Source organism: Rhinatrema bivittatum, chromosome 5 (genome assembly GCF_901001135.1).
Source record: "Rhinatrema bivittatum chromosome 5, aRhiBiv1.1, whole genome shotgun sequence".
In the NCBI taxonomy this organism is placed as follows: Eukaryota; Metazoa; Chordata; class Amphibia; order Gymnophiona; family Rhinatrematidae; genus Rhinatrema; species Rhinatrema bivittatum.
The window spans coordinates 366,058,201-366,072,121 of NC_042619.1; the positions used below are offsets into that span (position 1 = coordinate 366,058,201).

The 13,921-nt window shown below is 48.1% G+C and overlaps 1 protein-coding gene across 1 annotated transcript in view; it reads left to right on the plus strand.

The window, feature by feature from the left end:
* VWA3B (von Willebrand factor A domain containing 3B) overlaps window positions 1–13,921 on the plus strand; it is a 632,585-nt gene that overhangs the window by 250,690 nt on the left and 367,974 nt on the right. The gene's annotated exons all lie outside the window — the stretch shown is intronic.

A 13,921-nucleotide genomic window follows, 5' to 3' on the forward strand; every position in this document is an offset into this window, starting at 1 on the left:
CTCTCCTGCTGTCCGCGGTCGGAGCTGCGGCCTTCTTCGGGGCTGGGACCGCCCCCGACGCCGATTCCATCTTCGCGGCTGGAGGCCACAAAAGCCCCGGGCTGGGGTAGCGGCTGGAGCTGCCCCCGGGGCCTCTTGCAGCGGCTGGAGCCGCTGCCGACATCGGGCCTGCGTCCCAGGCCAGCCCTGCCTCTTCTGACGTCTTCAGCACAGACGCTGTGCAGGCCGCTGGCCATGGTCCTGCACAGCCTCTGTTTCCTGCTCCTAGGCACACGGCCGCGTCTTCTTGCAAGATTTAAAGGGCCAGACACAGGAAGTGTCTGGGCCCCACCTTTAGGACTATTTCCTGCTCAGCCCTATAAAGGGCTGCTCCGTCCATTGTTCCTGGCCTTGCATCATCGTGGAGTCTTCGCTCTGGAGGCTCCTGCCTGCCAGAGCCTGTGTAAGGTCTTACAGTCTTCTAGGAGCTCCTTGTTTCGTTCAGCTGTTCCATGTCAAGTCTTCGTCCCTGAGGTCCATGTCCAGGTGTCTTCGTGATCCTTTACGTCCTGGTGTTCCTGCCTTCCGTGATGTTCCTTCCTACGCCATGCCTCGTCTTTGCTCTCAAGCCTTCTGGTACCGGTAGGCCAGGGGTCCCTCAGATGCAGTATTCCTGAGTGGACTGCCTGCCAGTGGATGGTTGTCCTGTGCTCCCGAGCGTCAAGTCCCAGATGTGTGTTCCTGTGCTGTCCCGCTCCCATCGTGGTCCGTGACCAGCCTTTGGGGCTGTGTAGGGCGCGTAACAGACAGGGTGGTCTGCGACTCAGTCCCGCGGGTGGCCTGAGTAGGGCGCCCTGAGAGACAGTGCCAATGTCCATGCCTTGTGTTGCCTTTGTAAGTGTCAAGAGTCTCGTCCCTGGATGCCATTGCATCAGCCATATGTCTTCGTCCCTGGATGCTGTCGCATCATTCCATAGTCATGTCTTCATGTCCAGGCCCGTCTGCCCTCAACCTCAGGCCAGGCCTGCTGCTCCATGCTGCTCGCAGCAGGTCCGAAAGGGCCCGGAATGGTCGGAGGACCATTCACTTTCCATCATCTCCGGATGTTGGCCATGGGAGCTTGCCGGCCTGGTGGAGGGTAGACTGTCAGCCATGCGGGGCCACCGTCAACCCTTGGCTCGGCTCAGAAGGTCTGGGTCGGGCTGAGGCCCATGGGCACACTAAACCACCAGAGTTCAACAGAGAGGTCTTGAATGAGTAGATGTGAATCTGTTATTTACACTTTTGAATAATAGAAGGGCTAGGGGGCATTCCATGAAGTTAGCAAGTGGCACATTTAAGACTAATCGGAGAAAATTCTTTTTCCACTCAATGTACATAAAGCTCTGGAATTTGTTGCCAAAGGATGTGGTTAGTACAGTTAGTGTAGCTGGGCTCAAAAAAGGTTTGGATAAGTTCTTGGAGGAGAAGTCCATTAACTGCTATTAATCAAGTTTACTTAGGGAATAGCCACTGCTATTAATTGCATCAGTAGTATGGGATCTTCTTAGTGTTTGGGTAATTGCCAGGTCCTTGTGGCTGTTGTGTCCGGGTGGTTTAGTGCGCCCTTAGGCCTTAGCCCGACCCAGACCTTCAGGGATGAGCCAAGGGTTGACTGTGCTCCACATGGCTGAACAATCTTGCCCTCGACCAGGCCGGCAAGCTCCCATGGCCAACATCCAAGGATGTTTGAAGGTGAATCATCCTCCGACCATTCTGGGCCCTTTCGGACCTGCTGCGAGCAGCATGGAGCAGCAGGCCTGGCCTGAGGTTGAGGGCAGACGGACCTTGAGACATAGACATGAAGATTGATGCGACGGCATCACATGGCACAAGACTTGGGTTGATGCAACGGCATCCATGGACGAAGACTCGGGGGTTGATGCAATTGGCATCCTTGGTGAAGACTCGGGGTTGATGCAATGGCATCCTTGGTGAAGACACATGGCTGATGCAACGGCATCCATGGCGAGGACACATGACATCCCCATAGGCAACACAAGGCATGGAGATTGGCACTGTCTCTCAGGGCGCCCTACTCAGGCCACCCGCGGTACTGAGTCGCGGACCACCCTGTCCCAGTATGCGCCCTACACAGCCCCAGAGGCTGGTCACGGACCACGACGGGAGCAGGACAGCACAGGAACACACAACCAGGACTTGACGGCTCAGGAGCACAGGACAACTGTCCACCAGCAGGCTAGTCCACTCAGGAGTACTGCATCTGAGGGACCCCCGGCCTACCGGACCAGAAGGCTCGAGAGCGTTGAAGGCGAGATGAAGGAAGGAACATCACGGAGGGCAGGAACACCAGGACGTAGAAGAACAAGACACCTGGACGAGGACCTCAGGCACGAAGACATGACATGGTAGGACAAGACGAAATCATGATGAGGAGCTCCACAAAACTAGAAGACCTTACATGGTCTCTGGCAGGCCGGAGCCTCCAGAGCGAAGACTCCACGACAATGCAAGGCCAGGAACAACAGACGGAGCAGCCCTTTATAAGGCTGATACAGGAAACAGTCAGCAAGGTGGGGCCAGCACACTTCCTGTGTCTGGTCCTTTAAATGAAGAAGGAAGACACGGCCGCGTGCCTAGGGAGAGTGCAGGAGCTGTGCAGGACTGCGGACAGCGGCCTGCATCGACATAGTGCATCAGAGGAAGCAGGGCTGGCCTGGGACGCAGGCCCGATGTCGGCAGCGGCTTTAGCCGCGGCAGGAGGCCCCGGGGGCGGCTCCTCTCGCTACTCCAGCCCGGGGCTGCAGCCTTAGCACCGCGAAGAGAAGGCAGCGATGGGGGCGGTCCCAGGCCCCGAAGAAGGCCGCGGCTCTGGCCGCGGAAGACTGAAGGATGCAGGGCGGCCTCCGGGCCGCGTGGGCAGGCCGACAGCAGCGTCCTGCTGCGTCGGCGAAGACAAGACAGCATGGTGAGTAAGCCTGCTCGCGGGGAAAACCCGCGGGCAGAGTTTATAACAGTGGCCTGGTTTGGCTTCTGTTGGAAACAGGATGCTGGGCTTGATGGACCCTTGGTCTGACCCAGCATGGCAGTTTCTTATGTTCTTATGTTCCATCAGGGAAAGGGTTAAGATCATGACTTTGATGTTTAAGGTGGCTTGGGGGAGGAAGCCAGATATTTAAAGAAGGTGGTTAACAGTTACAACCCCAGCTAGAATTTGCGCACAGAAAATGGAGCATTGTTTCAAATTGCATGAGTGCGAGGCCCATAAGGTGGTATATTGAAAAAGGGTCTCTTCAGTGGTTAGCCCAAAGATGTGGAATTCTATACTGTTGGATATTATGTTGGAATCCAATGACCTAGCATTTAGAAAAAAGGTGAAAGCATGGCTGTTTTCAATAGAAATATTTTGGGATCTATTGCTGTATGATGTCTGTAGATGGTTTATTCTCTATTGCTTGGGAAGAAAGTAGCTTTAATTTTTGTTTAATTAGTATGATTTTATGTTATATTTTGTACTTTATGTTGTGCACTGCTCCAATCAGGTCTGGCAATCTGAGTGTGCAGTATATAAGAATTTGGAAATAAAATTATATGAATCCCCTACTGCCAGGGTCATTTTCAGTTTAAACTGATTTTCACCCATAAATTCCTCGAGTTTTCCAGAAGTGATAATTGATTTAAACCGATTTTCACTCAAAATTTAAGCAGAATAAAGACAACTGCAGAACTGTAGATTCAGCTTCTCAAGGCCTTCAGTAACTGTTGGGAGCCAGTGTGGGCCCAAACAACTGCAGCATTTCAAGTCCCACCCACCCCAACAGTAAGAGCGCTCATTCTCCAGTGCCGCTGATGTGCTGTGAAAGTCCCACCTCCCCCTCCCACTAAGCAATCAGAGAGCCTGCTACTTGGTACCATCAGTGCAGCATTTGAAATGGGCCCCGCCCACCAGAAGCACTTCCCAGCAGGCTCCCTGGCCCCACAAAAAAAGAGCACGGGAGCCTGAGCAAGCTGCTGCCGAAGGAGAGAGGAGATACCTGGAGTCACCACTAGTAAGGATGAATGCTGTTCCAATGGGGGGGAGGGGAGAGGGATATTCTCATTGGAGTTGTGGGGAAAGAAAGGGACATGCTAGGAAGAAGATGGGAGTAGAGCTAGGGGTGCTGCTGAGTGGGAGAATCTGCTTAATATTCTTTTATTGACCTGGCTTCTGTCCAGTAAAGCAAACTGATATTTATCCAGAAAAATAACGAGTCACATTTTTTCACTGATTTTCTCCTTTTCTTGTCCTTGTCAAATAAAACCCTGAAATTCCTGGGAAAATTTAAAAAAAAATGAAGGTTCCTACCTACTGCATATTGTTGTCTGACAGCTCTTTTTTTTTTTTTTTTTTTTTTTGAGCGAGACAAAACAAAAGTGCCCCCTTTTTCCTCTCCTCTTTGCTTTGGCTATTGAGCCTCTTGCTCAAGCTGTTCGAGACATGACCAGAGTCAGAGGAGTTAGAGTGGATGGGTTAGAGCACAAAATTTTCCTATATGCAGATGATGTTTTGTTTTTTCTGAATCATATAGAGAGTTCTGCTCCTTGTCTCCTTTGGCTTCTGGAGGATTTGGGGGCTTTGTCAGGCTATCAATTAAACTACACAAAGTCAGAACTTTTCCCTCTGGCTTCAGATCATTGAATCTCTTAGTGACTGAGGAAATTTAACAAGGTACCAGAGGGGGCTTCAAATATCTGGGGATTCAGGAATCTGGCAACTTCTTGGAGCTTTTCATAATCAACTATCTTCCTGTCCTAGCTTCTATTCGTAAAGATTTGTGGGATTGGAATGATTTATCTATCTCTTGGTCAGGGCGTATTAACTTGATTAAAATGTGTGTCCTTCCTCAACTGCTGTATTTGTCTCAGCATGTCCTATATTCTGTACCACAGGTTATTTTCTCTTCCTTGAACGGCTGACTGGGTTGCTTCATTTGGCATAATGGAATGGTTTGCATTAATATGGCTACTTTGTGTAGGCCTAAATGACAGGGTGGAATGGGATTACTGGACGTACTCTGCTAGTTTTGGGCAACAAGACTCACACATAGAGTGGTTTGTTATTCTACTTGATCCCAACTTCAGCTTAAGAGGGCACAGACTGAGGGGAAATGAGCTCCCGTTATTTTTACCTTACCTACCTTTTCCTCGATGGCCCAGAGGATTCTTTTTTTTTGTTTGTTTGTTGATTTTTCAGAATTTACAAACAGAAAATGTAAAACATTAAAGCATGTTAAGTCACATCCTTTCTAATAAGGCAAATTGTTGCAATCATGATGGAGGGAGTGCTAGGGGGTGCTCCCTATTGCAGGAGAATGAATGTGTACCCTTGCGGTTGTTGCGTCTGTCGGTGCTAGACAGCTTCGCCCCGTTGCTTTACCTTATTCATGGCTCCTCCCGCTTACCTAGGAAAGATGCCTACCACAGCATCTACAAGCCGACCTCTCCAGCGTCCCCAGAACGGCTATGGTACAGCCTCCTGCCATTGCTCCTCCCAGGTACCTACTAGGGTTCGTGCGCGCAACCCACGTCTTTATACCATCCTTGGCGCAAACCTCATGCTGATGTCACGCCATCCGGGTATATTACCTTCACTAGTTTGCTAGCTCTTTGAGTTAGCAAGGACTCGAATTCGTTCTTGTCTATGCTACTCTGCCGCTGGAAGCTCTCTCTCTGCCCTTCGGGGTAACTGCTAACCTGGTTACCCGCTCCTCGGGGGCCCTCTGCTTTATTTCAGGTGCCTTACAGGGAACAGGCACTCGCTCCTTGAGGGCCTGCTCTCCCTGCCTTGATGCCTGTACCTTCTTCAATATACCTGGTGGAATCGCATACCAACAGCAAATACCTAGTAAGTACTCTAACTCTCAGTCTATCTCATCCACAGTATCTCTTAGTTGGAAAACCTGCTGCGGAACCTCCTATCATCATCAAGGAGAGAAGGGCTCCCTCCGCTGAAGTCCCTGAGACTGCAACTACCAGACTGCCTCACTACTGCCACCTCTGGTGGCTCTCTTCAAGCTGTTTATTAAAGAACTAACTGTGTTTTGTGCATTACGAGTCTAGCCCAGTGCTGTGGCTCCTCACGGGACTCCTCCCCGTGGGCGTGGTCATCTCCCACAGCACACTCAACCATAACAGCGGTGAGACATCCCTGCTGGGTAGACTGATGGAATCTGGAGACCCTGACCCTCTACTGGCCCTGCATGCTTCCGTGAGACCACCAATGCAATGGTGGTCTCTGAATGGTCCTCCGACCATTCCAAGCCCTTTCAGACTGCCATTGGGTAATGGCGAGAAGCAGCAGGCTGGACAGAGGTCATGAACGGATGAAGACATCTGACATAGGACGAAGATTCAGACGTTGAGGAAGACGAAGACTCAGGCGTTGAGGAAGATGAAGACTCAGGCATTGAGGAAAGACTCAGAAGGAATGCTGCCACACCACGCGCCCTCACACCCCAGCCGGGATGGTCATGGACCTTGTTGGAGGCGAAGCAGACAACAAGCTGACATCGACTCAGTTACATTAGAGTTGAAGATGGCGGCGAGGAAGACTGGAAATCCGAGACAAAGGACGTCAAGATAGACAGATGAAGGTAACCGGCCATGACTCCTGGTAGCCATGTCCTGGACTGAGCCTCAGGAACTTGACGTGATCGATGCACCTGACAGGTCAGTCGATGGAGGACGAAACCTCCGATCCAGCGTGGAAGACGCATCTGAAGGCATCTGAAGGTATCCCGAAGTTGGACTGAAGACGGACCACAAGGAGGTAATGTCCGGGACCAGGAACATGAAGAAGATCAGATGGAAGAGGTCAAGAACAACAGGAACAAGGCAAGTCAGACGAGGGCCAAGTTGACTCCTCGATGCCAACTGATGGAAGGACCCACGAGCACCCTACACACCCCAGCAGAGGTGGTCGCGGACCACTGGGCCACTAGGCGCCCTACTCAACCCAGCCAGGCTGGTCGCAGACCATGAGGGACGGGTCAGAGCGGAGCTGAAGACATCTGGATGAAGACATCAGACTGGAACGGAACATCAGTGGAGAACATCTGGACAACTTGGAAACATGGACATCAAGGAAAAATCAAAGAAATCAGTGCAGAGACCAGAACACGGAATGAAGAGGGATCCCATGAAGAGCTGGAACGCCAGGCAGGAGCGGGAAATGGAGATCCTCAGGAGACCAGCTCCAGGAAGAACTTGCTCCTTGCAAAGGCGATGAAGAAATGACCTGAAGAGCTTTTTGTAGGCTGAAGAAGCAGATCCAGGAAGTGAGGTCATCCAGGGCCCACTTCCTCACTGGCCTTTCAAGAAGGGCAGAGCGACGCGGCCCCGCACCTAAGGAAAGGCAGGAAGAAGAAGCAGCAGGACCCTGGACAGCGGCCCTGCTGAGATAGGAGGAGCCGGAGCTGGGCCGTGCAGGCCCCGACATTGGAGACTGCATCCTGCTGCTGAAGAGGAGGTCTGAGGGCAGCTCCTGCCGCAAGAAGTCTCCAGGGACTGCGGCCTCCGGACCGCGCTGAAGCTGATGGCATCAGCGGCCACAGCCATGGAGAAAGGAGGCTGGTTCGCGGCGGCACCTTGCCACGCTGGAACTCCAGGGGTGGCTCCAAGCCACAAAGAATGCAGGCATCGGCAGGGATGGCCTCCCTGCCATCCAAGGACCCCGGCAGTGGCTCAGCCGTGAAGAACAGGTAGCGGCCTCCAGACCACGCAGGGAGAGCCCCGGCGAGGCTCGTGCCGCGCCGGCACGACAGCGGCCTCTTGCTGCTGCAGGGACGTGGCTCCAGGACAGCTTCCAAGGCATGAGGAAACAGCGACGGCCCAAGCCACACAGGTAAGAGGTTCGCAACACAAATATTACAAGGCAATTATGAATGCAAACTTTTATCAATTACAATTCTCAGTCATAACCCTTTTACTGCTTATATAGCCATAAGGTAATAGGGAGATCCAATACTTTATTTAGGACATATAGTAGAATGATTCTTTTAAGAGAAAAAAAGAAAAAGGGAGGAACTATATTTATTTATAGCACGAGACAGTTAAGTAACTCGAGCCTCTACTATGCAATTATCCAATAGTTGCCTTAATTGGGCAGGTTCAAAAAAGATATTTATTATTATCCAGTTTCAATATACATTTACATGGGTAATGAATATTAATTTGACACCCCCCCCCGCCACTCGTCTGACCTCCTGACTCGTACCCAGAAAATGTTTTCTCTGAATTTGCGTTTCTCTTGTCAAATCTGGATATATCCAGATTTTCTGTCCAAAGTACAGCTTGTTCCTATTTCACAAAAATAACCTTAATACTGTGTCTCTGTCTGTAGCAAACATAAAGGACACAAGTAATGTTCCATGAAACTCTATTTGGCCTTCCACAGAAGTTTCCAAAAAGAGTGTGAGATCAGTTCCAACATCTTAAGATTGCACAGGCAGAGGCTGTTCATTCATATTCCTGGATGTAGGAGCAAAATAAACCCTGGAAATTGGTAGGGGTGTGCATTCGGGATCCCTACGTATTGGTATCCGCAACGGATGTGCCAATATTCGTGGGGAAGCGAAACGTATCGCGATTTCCCACGGATACAACGAATTTTCACCGAATTATTCGGCTGCCAATTTAAACAACCCCCCCACCCTCCTGATCCCCCCCAAGACTTACCAAAACTCCCTGGTGGTCCAGCAGGGGGTCCGGGAACCATCCCCTGCACTCTCACACCCTCGGTACCAGTTCAAAATGGCGCCGATAACCTTTGACCTGCTATGTCACAGGGGCTACTGGTGCCATTGGTCAGCCCCTGTCACATGGCCATCGGCGCCATCTTGTCCTCCTGCCATGTGACAGGGGCTGACCAATGCGTCTGTAGCCCCTGTGACATAGTAAGGGCAAGTCTATCGGCACCATTTGGTTTCCTGGCACCCGACGGCACGAGTGCAGGAGATCGCTCCCGGACCCCCGCTGGATCCCAGGGACTTTTGGCAAGCTTGGGGGGGCCTCCTGACCCCCACAAGATTTGCCAAAAGTCCAGCGGGGGTCCGGGAGCAACCTCCTGCACTCGGGCCTTATTGCCAGTATTCAAAATGGCGCCGGCGCTAGCCTTTGCCCTCACTATGTCACCGACCATCAGCCCCTGTGACATAGTGAGGGCAAAGGCTAGCGCCGGCGCCATTTTGAATACTGGCAATAAGGCCCGAGTGCAGGAGGTCGCTCCCGGACCCTCGCTGGAATTTTGGCAAGTCTTGTGGGGGTCAGGAGGGCCCCCCCAAGCTGGCCAAAAGTCCCTGGGGGTCCAGCGAGGGTCCAGGAGCGATCTCTTGCACTCGTGCCGTCGGGTGCCAGGAACCAAAATGGCACAGATAGCCTTGCCCTTACTATGTCACAGGGGCTACCGACGCCATTGGTCAGCCCCTGTCACTTGGCAGGAGCACAAGATGGCGCCGATGGCCATGTGACAGGGGCTGACCAATGGCACCGGTAGCCCCTGTGACATGGTAGGGCTATCGGCGCCATTTTGAACTGGTACAGAGGGTGTGAGGGTGCTCCCGGACCCCCGCTGGACCACCATGGAGTTTTGGTAAGTCTTGGGGTGGTCAGGAGGGTTGTAGTAAATTTAATTTTAGCCAGGTAATGAATAGGATTAGACGTATAACCGTATCGGGACGCCATACGGACATATACAACGTATCTGCCACCCGACAAATATGTATCCCGAATGCAACCTATGGCGTCCCTCTGCACATCCCTAGAAATTGGTGGTATCGCTTCTGTAGGGGATTGATAAAATATCAACCATATATTTCTTAAATTGATCCTTTGGCGATATCAGCTTTATACTAGGAAAATTTAGAACCATCAGGTTCAAATATCTTGACTTATTTTCCAGATTTTCAATTTTTTTCGTGGCAATATCTTCCCCTTGGATTGTAAAGAATTTTGAATGGAAGTATTGAGGCTTTTACCACTAGCAGAATTTAAAACCAGGGAATCCTGCTTAGATAAAACCCCCCACCTCCATTCTTTTCTATACCCTTTCTGCCTAGAGACAAAAAGTTTATTTTCAAAGGTATGTGTCCGTATCTACCACAGAACTTTATTCACCAATTATTCATACAACACAACATGCAAAATAAACCAGTCAGTTTGTAATAAAAATATTTTCTTTATTTCAGATAAAGAAGGGTATGAATAAAAATCTCTAAATGACTAAGAAACACTTTTATGTTCAAATCTTAACTTTACCAGAGTATATCCTACAATCAATGTCATAGCCATTAATAAAGTAATTGAAATTATTAAAATCAGATAAATGTCAAAATCAAGTCATCTTTTGCTTAATTAATCAATGCATTTCTAATACATTTGCCAATCTAGAAACAATAGCAATTTAAAGGTTCTCATATACTTGAATAAATGATTATATATTTACCAAATATCTGAAGCACCCCGCTCTGTGTCTCTCTAATCACGTGCAAAGAAAATCAAAGTAGCACTCTCTTTTCCTTCTGACTGCTTCAAGTTTTATACCCTTAAACCTCTTTGATTTCTTTGATTCAGGGTAACTGTTTCTTTTCTATCTATACATCTATCTTTTTAGCCTTTGAAGAACTTCATTTCTAAAAACCTTGACTGAGGTTCAATTAATTTTTCCATATCACAATATTAAAATTAGGAGTTATTCTTACCCTGTTTAAAGCTTTGCCCATATTCGATCTTTAATTTGATGCCAAATTAACAATCTTTTAGTCTTTTTTTAGCTTTCTTTGTAGTTCTGAGAGAAAAACTTTTACACTCCCTTCAATCCCAGGATTCACGCCTGAGTGACCATATGTTTTAGGATGCCCAAGGTCATAAAATGCAGACTGCTTTTTTTTTTTTTACTTAGAGATAAGCAAGAAGTTGAAAACAACTTCTTTTCAAGGTCTGAAAGGGGGGTAGAGGTGGGTGCTGTTTGCTGCAGTTTTTTTCAGCACAGGCCTTGACTAAAGTCATGGCTTTTAAAAGTAAAGGCTTATGGGTATTAAATGCTAACATGTCTCTTTATGGCTAATTGATTACTGACTTCACTAAATATAAGTAATTATCAATAAAGCACAAAATATTAAAATATTTTCTGACAGGATCAATTTCACTTGTACTTCTTTAATAGAAGTTACTTGTTCTGACATCTTTTATTTTATTCTCTTGCGCTTTTATCAGTGGCTCCATCATCTGGATAGAATTCTGTGAGTTATTCACAACATTAACCAAGGAAAAAATAGATTTTTCTAACGCTACAATGGCTTTCCAGATAGTCTGGAATAATAACATTTGGTCGGGATAATTTTTGCATAGGGCCTCATTTTCTAAAGTATCGCAGGCCTGCGATACTTTAGGGAATGAGGGGCGGGGGGCCGAAATGGGGGGCGGGCCTGCGCTAGCCGGCAGCGATCGCACCATCGTAGTGCGATTGCTGCCAATTTCGCACCCAATAGTGCCACCATAGAAGGTGTAGCTATTGGGCGCGAACTCGGATGCAAAAAGGGCCTTACCATTTCGTCGTCTGCGGCATCTTCATGGAGTCGGCCCCGGTGATGCCCCGACTCCTCCTCTTCCTGGGCCAACTCCGCCCCCATTATGGTATCGCGTGCAATCCGGATGGAAAATGAGGCCCATAGTCAGGCTCTGCCTTACCCCACTTTGCCGGCAGACCTCTTCAATCTGGAGGGATTCATCTGCCATGTCCTCTCCTCTCCCCTGAATCATAGAAACATAGAAATGACGGCAGAAGAAGACCAAACGGCCCATCCAGTCTGCCCAGCAAGCTTGATGGAAACACTGCTCGGGTTCGGCACAGTCACTCCCGCCGGTCTGGCAGCCACAGCTTCTGTGCTGCCTGCTAAAGCCCCCACAGGTACAGGTAAAATGTCCGCCACCATCCCTCCAGAGCCAGCCTCCAACATCGTTCCCCCTTCGATCATCGACTCCCGTGGTTCCAGATACTGGTCCCGGTTTGTGCTTTGGTATGGAGGAGAGGGCGTCTCTGCTGCTCCCAGGCTGAGAGAAGCTTGTTCATCCATGAGTGCCTGGTCTCGTCCTAAAGCCGGCTCCTCTGCGGACTCCTTTTCCAGGGTAGAAATATTAATCGGCGGCCCCAGGAGGATTCTTCTGGGCTGTCCTATTGCTCACACTATTCGTGTCAGGAGGCAGGTTTGTAAGCACTTAACATCACTGATTCAGAGTTCTCTCCCATTATTTTTTGGCTAAGAATTCAGATCTTTCCTGCTGCTCATTTTGTCCTGACATGAGAGATGGCAGGCATGTGGTTGGAAGATCCTTTAGCAGATGTTTGGCGGCGGGAGGGAGTAGAATAGCTACATTGTGGAACTCACTGATATACATCATTTGTTGGCAAGAAGTCTCACCACATGTACTTGCAGATGAGGGGGGCACTTGGTCAGGGATGTTGGACAAGGGTGGGTCTTAATGGTATCCCACTCTCCTTGTCAGAGTTATTTCCCATCTTTATCATTGTATCAATGACACAGACTATAGGATAGGACTTTCTTCTTGTAAGACGTTGGAGTGAGGACTTGCAAGCTTCGTTAGATGAATCTGACTGGGACGAGATTTGGAAGCTGTCACACTCTGCCTCCCTTTATTTTAAAATAATTGAGCTTATGGTGTGACTACTTCATCACTCTTATCAATGCCTGTTGATTTTCTTTGCCTTTTCTCGATTGCCTCTCCTCTTTGTTGGAGAGGGATGCGGGTCTTCAAGGCACTTGTTTTCATGTCTAGTGGATATGCCTTTTGGTGTCCACTTTCTGTGGAAATAGAGGCTGAAATCAAGGTAATATGTAACAATGATATATTTATCATGATATATTTATATATATATATATATATATATATATATAGTGCTTACTCCTACTCTGTGTTTGCTGGGCTTATGGAGGGATGTTGTCTGTTTTGTCAGTGGACAAAACCTTTATTACACAATACCTGTAGGCAGCTAGGCACACCATCACATTGTTTTGGAAAGTACCTCCAAGCACTATCCAGTGGAAGCAACAGATGGTTGAGATTGTAATACTTGAAAAAATTACTTACTAAAGGGAAAAATTGACAAATACGAGGTTGTGTGGGAAAAGTTTTGGATTTATATGGAAGCTAACTGAAGGTGATTTATGCTTTCCTGATATTTGCATTTGGTCCACATGACCTTTGCTGGCCACATGAGCTTTGTAATGCATTTAATTGTTGCTGTATGTACTGTGTGAGTCCACTTTTGTTTACTGTAACTTTGTAACTTACTCTTCATGTAGGCCATTTGTTAAATAAAAAGTTTTTTAAAAAACCCAATGCAATTTGCCACTACTTTTGCTTAGTTTTAATACCATACATTTTAAAAATAAAGAGCAAGGATAGAACAGAAATACTGCAAAAAATATGAAAAATCTGAAAATCTGTGTGCTTGCACAGTTTGAAATAGCACATTTGTTTTCTCCAAAGTTTTTCTTTTCTGCAATTTCTGGAAGGGAAAACAATTCACATAGAAAATTTGTGCAACCAAAAGGTTACGCAAAAAGCACTATGGGATTTCTTTCCAAAAAAGGCTACATTTAAGGACTGGACAAATGTCTCAGAATTTCACACATTTCTAGGCGTTTTACAATTTTTTGACCCAGTTCTTAAATTTGGACCTAAAACACCTTAAAGATTTTAGAAAATGCTACAATTAGAGCTGACCCTTTGCTTTGCATTAAAAAGAGGTTCACAAATTCCAGCCTACTAGGGTTTCAACTTCTTGTGAACCAAGATGAGTTTTGCTTCACACGTTGTGTTTGTTATGCAGTAGTATAATACAGTACTGGCTGGAACTTTGTAGTTGTTCTCTACCTGAATTTTT